Source organism: Schistocerca gregaria, chromosome 3 (genome assembly GCF_023897955.1).
Source record: "Schistocerca gregaria isolate iqSchGreg1 chromosome 3, iqSchGreg1.2, whole genome shotgun sequence".
Taxonomy (NCBI): Eukaryota; Metazoa; Arthropoda; class Insecta; order Orthoptera; family Acrididae; genus Schistocerca; species Schistocerca gregaria.
Window position 1 is genome coordinate 263,778,112 of NC_064922.1, and position 18,971 is coordinate 263,797,082.

General features: G+C 43.9%; 1 protein-coding gene across 3 annotated transcripts in view; it reads left to right on the forward strand.

The window, feature by feature from the left end:
• The first annotated feature begins 17,795 nt into the window (after positions 1-17,795).
• The window catches only part of LOC126354141 (uncharacterized), a 331,010-nt gene continuing 329,834 nt past the window's right edge, over positions 17,796-18,971 (forward strand). Inside the window, exon 1 of one of the 3 annotated variants that reach the window (XM_050003547.1) lies at positions 17,796-17,880. The gene's annotated coding sequence lies outside the window, so the exon portion shown is untranslated. The other 2 variants (XM_050003548.1, XM_050003545.1) reach the window with 2 other exon arrangements.

Sequence of the window (18,971 nt, forward strand, 5' to 3'; positions counted from 1 at the left end):
GCAAGCGATGATTGTTTGTATCACATGACAGTGCTCTCTGTAATGAAGCAGCATCTGTGAGGCAATGGTTTGTGAATAATAACGTACATGAAATGGACTGACCTGTCCAGAGTCCCAACATGAACCAATGGCATGCTTTTAGGATTGGTTAGAATGTTGACTTCGCTCTAGACCCCAGTGTCAAGCCGTCATGAAAGAGAAGGGCGGACACACCCCATATTAATGCCCACTAATAGGTGTATGGGTATTTTTGATCAGTAGTACGCAGTCTACATTAAACGATGGAAATGAAATTTTATTTATCGATACATTCATGTGGACATTGGAAATGCACTGTACGTTATTCAAAGCACGACTTCACTGCGATAAGGGCATAAATGTATCGATAAACAAATGACCCCTTCATCACGATTCTTCATTATATCTTGAGTATAAATCGCCACGTATGTACCACAATGATTATCATTATTATTATTCCAGAATGAGATTTTCACTCTGCAGCGGAGTGTGCGCTGATATGAAACTTACTGGCAGATTAAAACTGTGTGCCCGACCGAGAGTCGAACTCAGGACCTTTGCGTTTCGCGGGCAGGTGCTCTACCATCTGAGCTACCGAAGCACGACTCAGGCCCGTCTCACAGCTTCACTTCTGCCAGTATCTCGTCTCCTACCTTCCAATCTTTACAGAAGCTCTCCTGCGAACCTTGCAGAACTAGCACTCCTGAAAGAAAGGATATTGCGGAGACATGGCTTAGCCACAGCCTGGGGGATGTTTTCTGAATGAGATTTTCACTCTGTAGCGGAGTGTCACATTCTCGATTAAAAATAATCGACTGTCATTCTGTTAGCGCAAAGCCGACATCCATATTTGATCTAACTTCAAACCTTCTTCTTTTCTGTTACAATTATTATCGTGTATATGAATCTCTATTGCTTCTCTTTACATGAATGCATGATAATGTAGTGTCCTTGCTAAAACGCTCGTCTCACCGAATTTTATTTTGTGGTTGCCATCTCGCTAAACATGGTCTGGTACGGCGGATATTTCGGCATGTCCCAGGCGACAGTTTCTTTTCTGTTCAGTTCTGGCGGTCTTGATACTTTTCATAGATTCTGTATAGACTTGTCGGCATTGCACGGAATTTTGTAAAAGCCAGGTGTTGCTAGGCGGTGCTGTGCATATTTTGACTTTGTTAAATATTCATTAATCTTCGTGGTGGGTCTAAGGACCATTTTGACCCCATATTTATCTGTAATTAAACGGGTGGACGGGACTCTGGGTATACAGAAAGGACACACACACTGATCGATACCGCCACAAGGAATCAAACCATTATCCTAGACAAAAAAGGTGTCATTAAAACCTTGGTGAGGAAGAGCCAACAAAATCTGCGAGTCGGTTTATTTGCAGGATGAATTAAATCAGTTAGGTTCGGACTTCAAGAGAAATGGATATGCTAGTAAGGAGGTTGATTGAGCACTTCGTCAAAAACGAGAAGAAACAGGAAGTTCTGAGCAACAACAGCCGCCATATGAAAAAGTTTTTGTCCCATTCATTAATTAAATTACGCATTGCATTGGGAAGTTCCGGCCAAATATTAGTCGGAACGGTATTTAGACCCACCAAGAGGATTAATGAATAGTTAAGCACGGCAAAAGATTCACCGCATCCCTAGCATCACCTACGTATATAAAATTCGTTTCAGTTGCTGACAAATATACAGGGAGATTCAAGAAAACGGTTACAATCTGATACCGTGCATCGGGCATACAACAAGGATCACTAATCACATAGAACCGGGGTCCTCAATCACCGCGAGAGCGCGCTACGGTCACGAGAGGGCGTTCCTATACAAACGTGGGTAGAATGCACGGTGACCGTCGCCATTCACGCCGTGGAAGCGTTGGGAGTAATGGCTGAGAAGCATTTCATTTGTGGCGTGGCCAACTGCAGTGGAAGAGACGCCGTGCTATTGTATAGTGCGAAATGTACCGAAATAAAGTTACCGTGTCACACGCTATTCGCCACCATGCATTGCCGATTGTGCGAAACCGGCTACTTCCGTGTGCACAAGCTGGTCGTCAACGAACAACACAGACAATTGCGGCGGAAGAAAATGTTCTCGAACGGGTGCAGCGTACGCCGTCAACAAGTACACAAGATGTATCCCGCGCCACTGATATCTCCCAACCTCTCGTCTGGCGCACTGTACCCGACCAAAGACAGAGGAAATACAGCAAGCGCTTGGGATATGCGCGGTGCTTTCTGCAATAATCCGATGCAGAACGAAACCTCGCAGCGAGTGTCCTTTTCTCCGATAAGCTGCGTTTTCACTCTAGGGTGTGATGAATCTTCACAGCCTGCATACGTGGACAGATTTGAGCCCACATGATGCACGTACGCAGGTATTCCTGCGAGAGATAATGGCGGACGTGCTGAATGATATTCCAATACCTGTTCGTCGCCACATTCGACTTCAGCACGACAAACCCCCCCTCCCCCCCCCCCCCCGCCTTACCTCCGCCCCCCCCCCCCTGCCCCGTATTTCAGCAGACAAGTGAGGGCTCATCTGCAGGCAATCTTTTTTGCCCACTGGATTTGTCACGGTGGGCCAGTTGCATGGCTACCACGATCACAGGATCTGTTCCCAATGGATTTTTTCCTGTTGGCGCATCTGAAGGGCATTGAGTATGAAACACATGTTACATCGTTGGAAGATCTAGCGGGGGGCCGGCCAGTGTGGCCGAGCAGTTCTAGGCGCTATAATCTGGAACCGCGCTACCGCTACGGTCGCAGGTTCGAATCCTGCGTCGGGCATGGAGGTGTGTGATGTCCTTAGGTTAGTTAGGCTTAAGTGCTTCTAAGTTCTACTGGACTGATGACCTCAGATGTTAAGTCCCATAGCGCTTATCACATTCGGTAGGACGACGGTTCAATCCCGCGTCCGGCCATCCTGATTTAGGTTTTCCGTGATTTCCCTAAATCGCTCCAGGCAAATGCCGGGATGGTTCCTTTGAAAGGGTACGGCCGACTTCCTTCCCCATCTTTCCCTAATCCAATGAGACCGATGACCTCGCTGTTTGGTCTCTTCCCCAGACAACCCCCCCCCCCCCCCCCTATAGTGGGCAGGATTGTTGCAGCAGCAGGATGTCTGTGATACAAACCAGGTATCTCTGTGAGGATGTGCCGTCCAATGCTGTGCTGATGTCAGGCGTGTCATGATGCATCTGGACAAAGCTTTGAGCATCTCCTGTAGTGGGCATCAATTTGTAGCATGTAACTAAATAACTGCAACGCTACTTAGTAGTCCCTGAACTACGAAAAGAAGTGCCACCATCCGCATAGCCGAGCACAAAAGGAACTATCGTCTGGGACGAACCGAAAATTCGGCGTGGCAAAACATGTTTTTCGATATGGGAACCATGAAATAAAATTCAGTGATACGAGCGTTTTAGCAAGGACATCGCATTATCGTGCGTGCATGTATAGAGAAGTAATAGACGTTCACAAACACCATAATAATTGTAATAGAAAAGGAGGAGGCTTGAAGTTAGATCAAATATAGATGTATACTTTGCACCAACAGAATGACAAGAGATTACTTTTAATCGGGAATGATGTCACCATCCAGAGACAGACATACAGTAGGTATCACGTGACGTATGGTGGTGGGCTGTAAGCGCTCTGCCGGCCGGAGTGGCCGAGCGGTTCTAGGCGCTACGGTCGCAGGTTCGAATCCTGCCTCGGGCATGGATGTGTGTGATGTCCTTACGTTAGTTAGGTTTAAGTAGTTCTAAGTTCTAGGGGACTGATGACCTCAGCAGTTGAGTCCCATAGTGCTCAGAGCAATTTGAACCATTTTGTAAGCGCTCTGTAAATGTGAGAGCCCCTGAGCCTTAGTGGCAGTAGACGTTTCACCTCGGAAGATGTCTCCCGCAGTTAGAGACGAAATGTAAGGAAGCAGCTTTATACATCGACAGTGACCTCTCAGTCCGGAAGTTTTAACGGAAAAAAACCAGCTACGTTTCACAAGGATGGTACTTTCTGGACCCATGGTCCCTGTGTGTCAACAGATCGTTTTCTTCGAGGTATTTCATAATGTTAGAACACAATATATGTTCCAGTGTTCCAGCAACTTACTTTGGTGGAAGAAAAAAAAAAAGAAAATAAATCGTACACATGCGAGAAGAACTGGCGCTTTGAGGGTTCAGTACAAATCTACAGGTTTTGATGAGTGACTTTGCGAGTATCAAAATATATGACATAAATAACCGTATCTTTTAACTGCATTTGAATTCGAAGCCTTGATGTTAGACACCGCCAATAGATCATAGACCTTAATAGTTGAGATAACTTTCATCTCGATACCTCTACTGTTCCTGAGAAAAAGGGGCCTTAAAAGATGGACACAAGGACGGAAAACAACTGTCAAAAATATATTTTTGAATTCGGTTTAATCACGGTTCCCCATTACGGTAACCCATGGACCTCGCCGTTGGCGTGGTGACTTGTCTGCCTCAGCGATACAGATAGACATACCGTGGGTGCAGCAACAGCAGGGGGTGGGGGGACTGTTGAGACGCCAGACTAACGCGTGGCTCCTGAAGAGGGACAGTAGCTTTGCAGTAATTGCACGGATAACAGACCGAACGATTGACTGATCTGGCCTTGTAACGTCAGCCCAAACAGTCTTTGTGTGCTGGAACTGCAAACGGCTGAACGCAACAGGAATGCAGCTCTACTGTATGGTCAAATGATGGTTGCATCCTCTTGGGTAAAAAATACCAGAGGTAAAACGGTCCCCCATTCTGATCTTTGGGAAGAGACTACAAAGGAGGATGTCGTCATCAGGATAAACAAATATGCATTCTATGGATCGGAAGGGGGGAGGGGAGGGGTAGTTAGATCCCATAATCACACAGCTGGATTAGAAAATTTAAAAAGGGAAATGGATAGTTTGCAATTAGATATGGTGGGAATAAGTGAAGTGTGGTGGTAGGGTGAAGAGGACTTCCGGTCAAGTGGATACAGGGTTATAAATACAGCATAGTGAACGCACTACCGTAACCAAGATACACATAAAGGGCACACCCACCACAGTGGTACAATATCATATGCTAACTAGCTCCGCAGATGAAGAGAACGAAGAAATGTGTGATGGGGTAAAATAAGTTGTTAAGATAGTTAAGGCAGACGAAATGATGGGGTACTGGAACCGGAGAGTAGGAAAAGGAAGAGAATGAAGAATATTAGGCGAATAAGGACAGGGAGAAAGAAATGAAAGAGGAAGGTGCTTGGTAGCATTTTGCACAGAGCATAATTTAATCATCGCTAACATCTGGTTTAAGAATCATAAAAGCAGGTTGTATACGTGGAAGAGACCTGGAGACACAGGAAGGCTTTAGATCGATTATACACTGAAGAGACAAAGAAACTGGTACACCCGCCTAATATCAGGAAGTGCTCCGCGACCACGCACAACATGACGTGGCATGGAGTCGACTAATGTCTGGAGTAGTGCTGAAGGGAATTGACACCATGAATCCTGCAGGGCTGTCCATAAATCCGTAAGAGTATGAGGGGCTGGAGATCTCTTTCGAACAGCACGTTGTACGGCATCCCAGATATGCTCAATAGTGTTCACGTTTGGGGAGTGTTTAAACTCAGAAAAGTGTTCCTGGAGCCATTCTGCAGCAGTTCTGGACGTGTGAGGTGTCGTACTGTCATCCTGGCATTGCCCGAGTCCGTTTAGATGCAGAATGGACATGAATGGATGCAGGTGATCACACAAGATTCTTACGTAACTGTCACCTGATTGGTGTTTTACCAGTTTCCTGATATTCACGGTACACTCGTGAAATGGTCATACGGGAAAACTGCTAATTCATCACTACCTCGGTGATGCTGTGTCCCATCGCTCGTGCGCCGACTATAGCACCACGTTCAAACTCACTTAAATCTTAATAACCTGCCATTGTAGCAGCAGTAACCGATCTAACAACTGCGCCAGACACTTGTTGTCTTGTATAGGCGTCGCCGACCGTGGCGCCGTATCTGCCTGTGTACGTATCTCTGCATTTGAATACGCATGCCTGTACCAGTTTCTATGGCGCTTCAGTGTATAATGGTAAGACTGAGACTTTGGAACCAGATTTTAAACTGCAAGGCATTTCCACGGGCAGATGTGGACTCTGATCACAATTTATTGGTTTTGAACTCTATATAAAAAGTGAAGAAATCACAAAAAAGTAGGAAATTAAGGAGACGGGGCCTCGATATGTTTAAAGAACAAGAGGCTGCTGAGATTTCAGAGAGAGCAAAGACTGACTACAACAGGGGAAAAGAATACAATAGGAGATAAATGCATAGCTCTGAGAGACGAAACAGCGAAGGCAGCAGAGGATCAAATAGGTAAAAAGACAGGGGCTGTTAGAAATCCTTGTTAATACAGAAGATATTGAATTTAACTGATGAAAGGAGAAAAAATAAAAATGCAGGAAATGAAGCAGGAACAAGGGAATAGGAACGTCTAAAATGAGATTGACAGATGATGCAAAATGACTAAGCAGGGATGACTGGAGGGCAGATGTAAGTGTTTAGAAGCATATATCACTAGGGAGAAAGACAGATACCACCTACAGGAATATTGGATTTAGGAGAAAAGAGAAGCAACTGTAGAAATCAAGAGCTCACATGGAAAACCAGAACTAAATAAAAAAAAGGAAAGCTGAAAAATCGACCGAGTATATATAGGGTCTATGTAAGGGCTCAGATGGGAAACCAATACTAAGCAAAAAAAGGGAAGGTTAAAAAGTTGAAAGAGTAGAATACATAAGGATCTGTTCAAGGGAGATGAGCTTTAAGGCAATATTATAGATATTGAACAGGACGTAGGTGCAAATGAGATGGGAGATATGATACTGCGAGAAGAATCTAACAGGGCAGTGGAATTAAGATCCCAGGAGTAGACGACAATCCAGAAGAGCTACTTATAACCATGGGAGAGCCAGCGATGACAAAACTCTTCCATCTGGTGTACAGGATGTATGACAGAGGCGAAATACTCTAAGACCTGAAGAAGAATGTAATAATTTGAATTACAAAGAAAGCAGCTGTTTGTACGTGTGAATACTATCGAACTATCAGTTTAATGAGTCATGGTTGCAAAATACTAAGACAAATTCTTCACGGAAGAATGGAAAAACTGACAGAAGGCGACCTTGGGAAAGATCAGTTTGGATTCCGGAGAAATGTAGCAACACGCGAGACGATATTGACCCTACGACTTATCTTAGAAGCTAAGAAAAGGCAAACTTACATGTATGGGATTTGTGGATTTAGAGGACGCTTTTGACAATATGGACTGGAATACTCTCTTTGAAATTCTTAAGATATCAGGTTAAAATACACGGAGGAAAAGGCTATTTACAACTTGTACAGAAACCATATGACAGTTATAAGAGTCGAGGGGCATGAAAGGGAACCAGTAATTGAGAAGGGAGTGAGATAGTGTTGTAGCCTATGTTATTTAATCCGTACATTGAGCAAGTAGTAAAGGAAAACAAAGAAGGATTTGAAGAGGTAATTAAAGTTTGGGAGTATAAATAAAAACTTTGCGGTTTGCCGATGATACTGTAATTCTATCATAGACAGCAAAGGACTTGGAAGAGCAAATGAACGGAATGGACAGTGTCTTGAGAGCAGGACATAAGATGAACGTCAACAAAAATAAAACAAGGATAATGGAATGTAGTCGAATTAAATCAGGTGGTGCTGAAAAACTGAAAGTAGTAGATGAGTTTTGCAATTTGGGCTGCAAAATAATTGATGATGGCCGAAGTAGAGAGGATATAGATTGTCGTTAATCCTTTGCTCTATTTGCAAGTGGAAAAGGAAAGGAAATGACTAAGAGTGGTGCATAGTACCCTCTGCCTCGGACAGTACCGTGACTTGCCGAGTATCTATGCAGACGAAGATGTAGATATAAAATGTAGACTGGCAATGGCTAGAAATGAGTTCCTGAAGAAGAGAAATTTGGTAACATCGAATATAGATTTAAGTGATACTAAATCTTTTATGAAAGTATTTGCAAGGAGTGTAGCCATATATGGAAATGAAACATGGTCAATAAACAGTTTGAACAAGAGCAGAACAGAAAATTTTGAAATGTGGTGCTAAAAAGGGATGGTGAAGATAAGATGGGTAGATCGCATAACTAATGAGGAGGTACTGAATAGAACTGGAGAGAAAAGAAATTTTTGGCCAACCTGACTAGAGGAAGGGATCGGTTGAGAGGATACACTCTGAGATATCAAGAGGCCATCAACATTGTATTGGTGGGAAGCGTGGAGGAGGGGGGGGGGGGGGGGGGGGGGGGAGAGGGAATGAAAATCGTAGAAGGAGACCAAGAGGTGAGTATAGTAAGCAGATCCAGAAGGATGAAGGTTGCCGTAGTCATTAGCAGATGAAAAGGCTTGTACTGGATAGAGTAGAATGGAGAACTGGATGAAGCCAGGCTTCAGACACAAGACCAAAATAACAACAGAATTAAAAATTAACCATTTTAGGGTATTTTCCTATTGTGAAATGTTTCTACCTGCCAAATATTGTGAATCTAGGTCAACAGAAAATACCAAATAGCTTTTGATGGGTGAGTTTGCCAGTACGATAGTATGTGACATAAATGGCCGTATCTTTTGAATGAGCTGTCTTTGCGCTACATTCGGATTTGTGTCTGTGTCGTGGTGTCACATGCGTTTGCAAAAGCGAGGTGTAAGAAAGGGGCCTCGAGTCTTACGAGACTCCTATTTCTTCTACACAAGTACCACAAATGTTAGGACTCATGTTGGAAGTTTTGACTCTTTAACTCCTTTATTGAAACAAAGTTCACACCCATTTATTTGTTGTTTTTACTTCTGCGAGAGGTCTATGCGGCATCTCGCCTGCATCCACTATTCATCGTATTTACTTGAGATGGTAAAATATTCTTACCACGTGACTCATATTCTATAACTAATATATGGTATGACAAACAGGAGAACAGATACGTCAATGACCGCACGGAAAGTACATAATTTTGTTGAAAGAAAAGATGGGACACGAAAGTGAATTTAACGCGGATTTCCCGCTTTGCAGCCCAATACCATGACAAGACAACAACAAAGCTGCGGTTCTTGCAAATTGGCCGAAGTTGCACGTCTTGAGCTTGGAGCCTTCACTGTTTCTATTTTGATTCTTTTCTCACAGTTCAGTACACCTTCTTCATGTTTTCATGCTTGATCTGTGTTCAGTTTATGACGGGCTATCCACTGGGCCATCTTACCATTAGATGTGAGGTGGATGCGGTAGGGAGTTTCCCTTGTAAGTCAATGCATCAAAAGATTCGGCCATTTACGTCACATACTATCGTACTGGCAAACTCACCCATCAAAAGCTATTTGGTATTTTACGTTGACCTAGATTCGCAATATTTGGCAATAAGAAACATTTCACAGTACACGTAAAGGAAAATATCCGAAAAGATTGTTAATTTGTAATTCTGTTGTCTATTTTGGTCTTCTGTCTGAAGCCTAGTTTCATCCAGCTCTCCATGTTACTCTCTCCTGTACAAGCTTTTTTATCTGCGAATAACTACTGAAACCTACATCATTCTGAGTCTGCTTGCTGCATTCAGTATCTCCCCGAAAATACTTTCAGAAAAGATTTACTAACACTTAAATCGATATTCGATGTTAACAAATTTCTCTTCTTCAGAAACTCTTTTCTAGCTATTTCCAGTCTAAATTTTGTATCTACATTTTCATCTACATCTAAATCTTCATAGATACTCCGCAAGCCACGGTACGGTGCCATTTAACGACTAAATCAGAGGGAGGTGCAATCGGGATTTTCCCTTGTTGTTGTTGTTGTTGTTGTGGTTTTCAGTCCTGAGACTGGTTTGATGCAGCTCTCCATGCTACTCTATCCTGTGCAAGCTTCTTCATCTCCCAGTACCTACTGCAACCTACGTCCTTCTGAATCTGCTTAGTGTATTCATCTCTTGGTCTCCCTCTACGATTTTTACCCTCCACGCTGCCCTCCAATACTAAATTGGTGATCCCTTGATGCCTCAGAAGATGTCCTACCAGCCGATCCATTCTTCTGGTCAAGTTGTGCCACAAACTTCTCTTCTCCCCAATCCTATTCAATACTTCCTCATTAGTTATGTGATCTACCCATCTAATCTTCAGCATTCTTCTGTAGCACCACATTTCGAAAGCTTCTATTCTCTTCTTGTCCAAACTATTTATCGTCCATGTTTCACTTCCATACATGGCTACACTCCATACAAATACTTTCAGAAATGACTTCCTGACACTTAAATCTATACTCGATGTTAACAACTTTCTCTTTTTCAGAAACGTTTTCCTTGCTATTGCCAGTCTACATTTTATATCCTCTCTACTTCGACCATCATCAGTTATTTTGCTCCCCAAATAGCAAAACTCCTTTACTACTTTAAGTGTCTCATTTCCTAATCTAATTCCCTCAGCATCACCCGATTTAATTGGACTACATTCCATTATCCTCGTTTTGCTTTTGTTGATGTTCATCTTATATCCTCCTTTCAAGACACTGTCCATTCCGTTCAACTGCTTTTCCAAGTCCTTTGCCGTCTCTGACAGAATTACAATGTCATCGGCGAACCTCAAAGTTTTTACTTAGTCTCCATGAATTTTAATACCTACTCCAAATTTTTCTTTTGTTTCCTTTACTGCTTGCTCAATATACAGATTGAATAACATCGGGGAGAGGCTACAACCCGGTCTCACTCCTTTCCCAACCACTGCTTCCCTTTCATGCCCCTCGACTCTTATGACTGCCATCTGGTTTCTGTACAAATTGTAAATAGCCTTTCGCTCCCTGTATTTTACCCCTGCCACCTTTAGAATTTGAAAAAGAGTATTCCAGTCAACATTGTCAAAAGCTTTCTCTAAGTCTACAAATGCTAGAAACGTAGGTTTGCCTTTCCTTAATCTTTCATCTAAGATAAGTCGTAGGGTCAGTATTGCCTCGCATGTTCCAACATTTCGACGGAAGCCAAACTGATCTTCCCCGAGGTCGGCTTCTACTAGTTTTTCCATTCGTCTGTAAAGAATTCGCGTTAGTATTTTGCAGCTGTGACTTATTAAACTGATGGTTCGGTAATTTTCACATCTGTCAACACCTGCTTTCTTTGGGATTGGAATTATTATATTCTTCTCGAAGTCTGAGGGTATTTCACCTGTCTCATACATCTTGCTCATCAGATGGTAGAGTTTTGTAAGGACTGGCTCTCCCGAGGCCGTCAGTAGTTCCAATGGAATGTTGTCTACTCCGGGGGCCTTGTTACAAACTTAAATGTTTTATGGCGCCAATAGATGGTAGACCTTCTGGTATTTGACATAAATCGCAACTTGATACTTCTGCCTCTTTAGTAGAGAAAGAGGTCTGAACAGGCTTATAGACAGACGGACAACCACGTGATGTTATGTAGGTTCCGTTTTTACCGACGAAACCTTTAAAATGACGTACGTCGAATGCAGTACGGGAAGATTTCTAGTCTGCTCCTTAACGGGTTGTGCTAGCCCCTATGCTTGCGTACTGACAAGAGATGGGTCGTTCGTGAACTGACGGGTCCAAAGGAACGGTTCACCAAAATGAACGGAAGGAATGGTCTTTCATAGTTCACTTCGGTCGCGGCTTTCTTCTTGTAGTTCCCGGGAACGGGAAACGGTCTGTCTCGTTCCCGCCACGTCGGCCGGTCTCGTTCCAGCCTCGGTCCCGTTCCCGTCTCTCTCTCGGTCTCCCTCGGCCGGACTCGTCCTTCTTCGCGTGGCCACTCGTCGCAGTTCCACTGTCGACTGTTTCCAGTTAGTTCAGTATCGAGTTGTTCGTTTCATTCTCTGCGCACGCTCATTCTAGACGAGTTTCACACCTGTTTTGAACTCTACACTTTGGTTCTTTTCATATTCTATTCAGCGTCCACGACCGGTAACTGAAATGTGTTTTATAGTTACGTAAATTACATAAAAATTACGTGGTATGTAATACATACACCTCTTCAGGTAACAAAGGGGCATATCAGCTTACTTCACGATTTCGATAAACGGCAGAAAAAAAATGTTCAAATGTGTGTGAAATCTTACGGGACTTAACTGCTAAGGTCATTAGTCCCTAAGCTTACACACTACTTAACGTAAATTATCCTAAGGACAAACACACACTGTAATATTTCTGGCTTATTCAGCTATCATATTAGGCTCCAGGAAGCTATTCCCAGGGCAGTGGAGATGCAAGAAGCATAGAGATGGCGCAATGTGGGATGAGGTACCGGTGACAGATGTTAGATTCGGTACCATTCCCGTGAGAAAGACCGCCTGCTCTGTGATTGGCTGCTGTGTTCGACGGTAGAGCGCCAAAAAGTTAAACTTTAGTTGCTATTATTAATTAAACCTCTCATCCAAATTACTTCATTTTTTAAATAAACATCTATCAATCAGTCATTTCAAAATTATTAAAGTCAAAGTATTACTAAAACAAAATACTAACGATATAACTGCCGATGCACGTCGGTGGCGTTCGGGTCACGCCTAGCTGTCTTGGCGCGCGAAGTGTCTCGGGCAGTCCGGCTCTCCAGTTCTGACCGTTCCATTAGACAGACATGTTGTCTGTTATAGCAGTATTTGTTTCATGCAGAATTATTTCCGACCGTCGCTAGGTACAGACGTGTTGTCTGTAATAGCAGTATTTAATTCATGTAATTTTATTCTCCAGTTCTGACGTTTCCAGTAGACAGACATGTTGTCTGTGGCAGGATAAATTTCATGTTATTTTAACCAGATATAATGACTGTGGAAAGATATGTTCAATATGTTGTGGTCAAGAATAGTTTCTCGTGTCTATATCAATAAAAACACGAGTGGCATCCCAAATGAGTTATAGTTTGTTCGTAGCAGCAGTTCCTTGCGAAGTTAATTTCAGCCTAAAAAAAGAATCCACAACCTGCGTGCTGTTTTCTGCGCTGGGGACATCATCATTATGAAGACAGCACGTTAGTGAAGTGTACAAGAACTTATGCATTCCACACAGGGCAGTGGAAAGAACTAGGCACCTCACGGGTACTGCATGCACAGTACAAATGTGCTCAGCGACACGTCATCTGCAGTAATGCAGAAGAGGATGAAAGTATTAGCACTATCTCACTTTTATTCGTTTCTCTTGCCGTATCACACCCATGCCCGAAGGAGGACTCGAACCTCCGCCGGGATCAGCCGCACAGCCCAGACTGCTCGGCTAATCGCGCTAAACGGCAGAAGACATACCGGTACTAATAAAAAGTCAAGTTTTTTTGTTATTACACATGCAAAGGAGGTCGGCACGGCACACAGGAGTGGCAATTTTCCGTCTTTCTTTGATCCAGGGTAAAATAGCATGTTCATTGTTATGGAAGACAGATCGACTTACAACCGAATGAAGCCCGCGCTCCCTGATCTAATGTCTGGCGTCAAATTTTGTAAGGAGAATACGATAACTTCTACAATATTATTTCTGTGGTAAGAGGGGCGCACGAAAAATCGGCTCCGAGTACTAGACTGCTCATTGTCGCCCAGCAATTGTCATCTATTATTTCGAGGTTGTTGTTTTGCATTACCTTATTTGTTTTTTCTTTACTGCCTAATTATTATATGTTTATCTATTTTGCTGGTTGCGGTCAACAAATTGTGCGTAATTGACGAGCAGTCTGTACTCGGAACCGGTTTTTCGTGCGCCACCTAATACGAGGGTCACTCCACAAGAAATGCACACTATTTTTTTAAAAATCTATCTTTTATTCTACATGTCTGAAAGTTATACAGTGTGTAGATACATCCTTTAGGAACAATATTTTCATTTCTTCAGATAATTTCTATCCCTCTCAACTGCCTTACGCCATATTGCAAACAGCGCCTGTATACCCGCACAGTAAAATTCTGGACCAACCTGCTGGAGCCACTGCTTGGTAGCGTACACAAGGGAGTCATTATCTTCAAACCTTGTTCCACGAAGAGAGTCTTTTAGTTTCCCAAAGGGATGGTAGTCACATGGAGCCAGGTCAGGGCTGTAAGCCGGGTGTTTCAGTGTTGTCCATCCAAGTTTTGTGATCGCTTCCATGGTTTCTTGACTCACATGTGGCCGTGCATTGTCGTGCAACAGCAAAACATCCTGCTTTTGCCGATGTGGTCGAACACGACTCAGTCGAGCTTGAAGTTTCTTCAGTGTCCTCACATATGCATCAGAATTTATGGTGGTTTCACTTGGCATGATGTCCACAAACAAGAGTCCTTCGGAATCGAAAAACACCGTAGCCAGAACTTTTACAGCAGAAGGTGTGGTTTTGAATTTTTTTTTTCTTGGGTGAATTTGTGTGATGCCAATCCATTGATTGCCTCTTCGTCTCTGGTGAAAAATGATGGAGCCATGTTTCATTACCAGTCACAAATATTCCAAGAAATTCATCTCCACCATTCTCGTACTGTTCCAAAAGTTCGCTGCAAACCGTTTTTCTTGTTTCTTTGTAAGCCACTGTCAACATCCAGGGAACCTTCTTGGCACAAACCTTTTTTAACGCCAACACTTTCAGTATTCTGCAAACACTTCCTTCCCCTATCCCAACGTAGCGTGACAATTCGTTCACTGTGATGCGTCTGTCAGCAGTCACCAGTTCGTTAACTCTCTGCACATTGTGTGGAGTGTGAGCAGTACGAGGCGTCCAGCTGCGAGGAGAAGCCTCAATATTGCCGTGCCCGCTTTCATCACATAACCTGCTTGCCCACCGACTAATGGTACTGCGATCGACAGCAGCATCTCCATACACCATTTTCAACGTCTTGCGGATGTTTCCCACTGTCTCGTTTTCACATCACAGGAATTCTATGGCAGGACGTTGCTTCTGACGAACGTCAAGTGTAGCAGCCATCTTGAAGACATGCTGTGACTGCGCCACTCACGGGAACCGGTTGAACTAAGTATGAAAACAAGTGGGAAGGATGTATCTACACACGGTAAAACTCTCACACATGCAGAATGAAAGCTGTATTTTTACAATAATAGTGTGCATTTGTTTTGGAGTGACCCTCGTATTATTCACTGCCATCAGCCACATGACGCTACCGTTGGCTAAATGAGAGGTTTTGCAGAATCACGAAACTTACTGCTACAAGGCTGTGAGAATTCTGTAATGAATAAAAAGTCTGTACTCCAGAGCGGGTGCAAGTCCCCTCTTGGCGCTTTCCATCTTCAGTCACCTATGCTGCTAATTCTCAGTTTTTCCTAATGTGGTGTGCTTACTGTAAGACCTTCAGTACACACACCATCAGATTATTTGACTTGTCGCTCTAACGAAGTAGGCGAGTGTCAGCAATACGTCTCGTGGTCTTATCGTGTTTTTAATGGTTCAAATGGCTCTGAGCACTATGGGACTTAACATCTGTGGCCATCAGTCCCCTAGAACTTAGAACTACTTAAACTTAACTAACCTAAGGACATCACACGCATCCATGCCTGAGGCAGGATTCGAACCTGCGACCGGACTGAGCACCTTAACCGCGAGACCACCGCGGCCGGCGGCGTGTTTATCTTCTGCCGTTAGGTCAGACGATAGAAATGCCACCTGCACGCTTAGAATAGCAGATTGATGGTGACCAACTTTAAACAGAACTTGATTAATTTTCACACACGTTTATTAAAATAATAACAAGCATAAAAATTACTTAACTTGGTTCTGGATGCTATTTACAATTGACAATGTGAAGTTCCTTTGGTATTGGTACGTTAAACTTATTCTCACATATATCTCTGATACATGACAAAAGTGTCTATACATTTATCTTCATGGCTATGTACAGGAATATGGTAATCTTATTAGGCGCAGACTGAAACTTAACTATAGACTGGTACAGACAAATGTAGACTGGTACTGACTGGTGCAGACAAATGCAGACTGACTAATCGGAGGTATTTACACTCGTTATAATACCTCACGCCTTCATGTATCACTGCGTGACTGTGATCTGTGAGGAGAAAAGGTTCTACATAAGCAGCAATCTCATTGACTGCGTTACATATTAATACGCGGATCGGCGGAAGCAAAATTTGGTCCGTATCTATGGCAGCGCCATCTCGTAGTGCGGAGACGGACGAGCGCTGCGCCTGCGCTGTTGTGCTTAGCGGAGCGCGCTCTAGTAGGAAAGTTGTGTACGCGCTGACTGCGCGGAACGATGTACACAACACCTAACAAGGGAACTTTCCCATCGCACCCCCGTCAGATTTAGTTATAAGTTGGCACAGTGGATAGGCCTTGAAAAACTGAACACATATCAATCGAGAAAACAGGAAGATGTTGTGTGGAACTATGAAAAAAATAAGGAAAATATACAAACTGAGTGTCCATGTGTAAGATATGCAACATCTAGGATAAGGTGAGATCAGGAGCGCTGTGGTCCCGTGGTTAGCGTGAGCAGTTGCAGATCAAAAGGACCTCGGTTCAAGTTTTCCCTCGAGTGAGAGGTTTAATTTTTTATTTTCAGACAATTATCGAAGTTCAGGCACTCACACATAATTAACGTCGCTCTCCAAAATTCCAGTACATGTTCAGATTTGCTTGGACATACGCAGGATTTGACGGCCTACACACGGAAAAATTTGAAAACGTTAAAAACAGGGAAAACTGTGCGACTGTGAAACTGTTGCATTCATTTGTTGCAGTTTTTGTGACAAACTCTTATGTTTTCATCAAATTTTTGGGAGTGATTATCACATTCACAAGAAAACCTAAATCGGGCAAGGTAGAAGAATCTTTTTACCCATTCGCCATGTGTACAAGTTAGGTGGGTCGACAACATATTCCTGTCATGTGACGCACATGCCGTCACCAGTCTCGTATAGAATATATCAGACGTGTTTTCCTGTGGAGGAATCGGTTGACCTATGACCTTGCGATCAAATGTTTTCGGTTCCCATTGGAGAGGCACGTGCTTTCGTCTACCAATCCTACGGTTTTGCGGTGCGGTCGCAAAACACAGACACTAAACTTATTACGATGAACAGAGACGTCTATGAACGAATGGACAGATAGTAACTTTGCGAAAATAAAGAAAGTAAACTTGTCACTCTAGGGAAGACTTGAACCAAGGACCTCTCGTACCAGAGCTGTTCACGCTAACCACAGGACCACGGCGCTCCTGACCTCAGCCTGTCCTAGATGTTGCATATCTTGCACATGGACACTCAGTCTGTATATTTTGCTTATATTTTTCATAGTTCCACACAACTTCTTCCTGTGTTCTCGATTGATCTGTGTTCAGTTTTTCAAGGCCTATCCATTGTGCCAACTTGTAACTAAATCTGAGTGCGGTGCAATGGGTAGGTTCCCTTGTAAGAACCATATACCATGCAGAAATGAACGGGGAACGAGTGAAAGTGAACGGTTCCCAAAAAAGAACGATCGCCAGTGAACTAGTTCCCAAGGATGAACGACTTTCCTCTTCCTCGTGTGCCATTCACAGGCCCCTAACAGTTTGACCCCGATTTCCCGCTAACGGTTGAGAATCTCACGGTACTGGAGCAGCATCTGCCACATTGCGAACCGAGTAAAATCTGCACGCACGTAATTGATCTGACGAGCGCGTACCTACCAGAGGAAGTCGGCGACGTCGTTCGGTATCGGAGAGAGAGAGAGAAGGAGGGGCGAGCAGCTAGGCGAGGCCGCGATAAGATAACACGCCGCCGGCCGCTTCCCTGAGCGCGTAAACAGTGCGATCGAGGCGGCAGCGGCGGCCTGTGTGTGGCTCCGAACAGCATGGAGGCGTGCACCAGTGGTGGTAAGCGGCGCGCGGCACCTGCCACCTGTTTACAGCTAGCGAGCGCCAGATGCTGCTGCCGCTAGCTGCTTGCTGCTCGCCGCGAATCTGCACGCCAGCCGAGACCGCGCCTCACTCGTGTCGGTGAGCCAGTATTTGCTTCCGCTCTCGGCGTACCTGCGCTGTGCTATCTGCCAGTAGCCTCCCCGAATAGGCGTGTCTGCGGCACTGTTACGAGGCGTGTTTTTTTAAAAGTAAGTACCGTTTTAAAATTAAATAAAGACGTGCTAAGGTAGCTCTTTAATTTCATTTTTACATGGAAGCCTGTACCTTAATCTACTTTTCTACGTAATTTCCGTCAATATTGAGGCACTTGTCATAACGTTGTACCAGTTTTTGTATGCCGCCTGACTTGTTAACCACTGCATCACCACTGTTTTGACTTCGTCATCGTCTTGAAGACGCTGACCGCCCAGGTGTTTCTTGAAGTGCAGGAACAGGTGATAGTCACTGGGCGCTAGATCGGGGCTGTACGGAGGATGATCTAGAGCAGGGCTTCCCAACGTGTGGTTCGCGGACCCCTTAGGGATCCGCGGGCTCTTTCTAGGGGGTCCGCGGCCACTCTTCACCAAATCGTGTAATATAATGAGAAAGAGTATTGAATAAAAATGTGAAAATAAAACTCATCACTATTTTTTTCTTGTGAAAAACTTGTGTACTTTTACTTCAGGTCGTATTCCCAAGAAGCCTTTGTGGTTCCTAATTGAGAACGCATACACAGTTTAGTGCCGGAGAATGCGGCTACTCTGATCGACTGTTTCGCAACAATACGGGAGTTGTCTGTGCGCCGGCTCACGGCGGTAGATGCACTGAAACCTTTTACGCATGCGCGGAGCGAGGTTTGTCGACCAATCACAGCACTCGCTGGCACTTCTGCGGCCCCAGGCATCATTAAACGTTAAACTTGCTTTGTCAGTGCACTACCTATTTCATAAGTCGATTTTTGACCTTCAAGTTGTTTTCATTCATCTCTAAACCAAAGACTATTGATACTTCGGGTGGGGGGGAGTCATTGGGAACATGGAACTTGCATTAAGAAGCTTTTAGTTCCC